Source organism: Amborella trichopoda, chromosome 4 (genome assembly GCF_054954075.1).
Source record: "Amborella trichopoda isolate Santa Cruz 75 chromosome 4, AtrichopodaSantaCruz75HAP2 v2.0, whole genome shotgun sequence".
NCBI lineage: Eukaryota > Viridiplantae > Streptophyta > Magnoliopsida > Amborellales > Amborellaceae > Amborella > Amborella trichopoda.
Window position 1 is genome coordinate 39920487 of NC_142339.1, and position 1909 is coordinate 39922395.

The following is a 1909-nucleotide window of genomic DNA, read 5'->3' on the forward strand; positions in this document are numbered from 1 at the left end:
TACTTTTCCATACTATCATCGCATTTATGTTCATGATAAATCTAAAAATTTATCTGAACCAATCTCCTTATCTTTAAATTTAAAAATTTATACGAACCAAGCTCCTAACCTTCACAAAAGTTTCTTGATCAGCACATATTCCCAAACATGCTTGTATTTTACACATATAGGGACCTATTTTTTATACAGTTCGGATTGAAATTACATGGTCGTATTTTATACATATAGGGACCTATTTTTTATTCAGATGGCACATTTCTTGCTTTCGGATTGAAATTTTGGGATAGAAAAATATTTCTGTCAGATATTATTTTCCTCATTTCAAGCTGAAAATAAAGAAATTAGTATACTTCCTTTTATCTTCAGAAATTGATTTCCAATCAGATTTTCCCGTTACGGAGATGCTCACTTTATAAAATACAATTAATTCTACCAAAAATACCGTCACGAAATAGAGAGAGAAACTATCTCAAATTTTAAGTATTTGATAGAGAGTATCCTAAAATTTTAGAGGGATTAATAATTAAAAAGGAAAAACCGCCTAAAAGTTTTTAGACAGACTATTTCAAAAAGTTTATAGAAGGAAACTATTCTAAATTTTAAGTTTTAGAGAGAGAAAATATATTAAAATTATAGATAAACTACATCAAATTTTAGATAGAAGTACCTAAAAAGGTTTTAAAGAGGGAACGTATATTAAATTTTGCATAAACAAATTATCTCAAATTGTAAGTTTTAGAGAGAGAAACTATCTCAAAAATTTTAGAAAAACACTATCTAAAATTTTAAGTTTTAAAGAGATAAATATGGAATTTTTTAGGGACTAAAATTTTCTAAAAAATTTTAAGAGAGAAACTATCTTAAATTTTAAGTTTTAGAGAGAGAGAGAGAGTATCTTAAAAGTTTAGAGAGAAACTCTATCAAAGTTTACAGAAACAATATCAAATTTGAAGTTTTAAAGAGAAAACGTACGTTAAAATTTTTAAAAACAAAATATATGTAAAATTTTTAGATAGACAAACTATATTAAATCTTTTAAAGAGGGAAACTATCTCAAATTTTAAGTTTTAAAGAGAGAAACTATCTCTCAATTTTTAGAGAGCGAAACTATCTCAAATTTTAAGTTTTAGATAGAGAAAGTATCTTAAAACTTGAGACATAAACTATATCAAATTTTAGATAAAAAAACTACCTAAAAACTTTTAGATAGAAACTATCTCAATTTTTTTAGAAAGAGAAAGGATTTTATATTTAATATTTTACAGAGAGAAGTATCTTAAAATTTGTGAGAGAGAGAAACTATATGAAATATTTGAGTGAGAAAGTGAATAAAAGTTTTAAAAAAACTATCTTTAGATTTTTAGAGGGAGAAACTACCTCAAATTTTAAGTTTTAAAGAGAGAACGATCTTAAAATTTTAGAGAGAAATTCTATATTAAAGTTTAGAAAAACTATTTAAAATTTTTTGAAGAGAGAAAAACTATCTCAAATGTAATGTAAAAAAATGACATTATAATGACTAATACAATAAAAAAAACATTTAATTTTTTTTTTTTTTTAAAAAATAGGCCATGAAAATGTTATGCATCCATATACCATCCAAACATAAGAAATTTATTTTATAAGAAATACTTTTGTCAAGAAATACATTTTAAAAGAAGTAGATTTTTTCCGGACAATCTTTTTCCATGGATCCAAACGGCCCCATAGAGAATACAATTACCGGTCCAAAGAAAAGGAAGTAAGAAAACATGCTACAACAAGAATAGTAACAAGAAATAAGAGTTTTTGGAAGGCCCTTGTGCCCTACCACCACTTGACCCAATCCAACAATAGTGAAAGAGGAGTTGAATGACAAACAACTTGTAAAAGGAGCGTCAGTAGCCATACATGGATTTGCTAAATACAG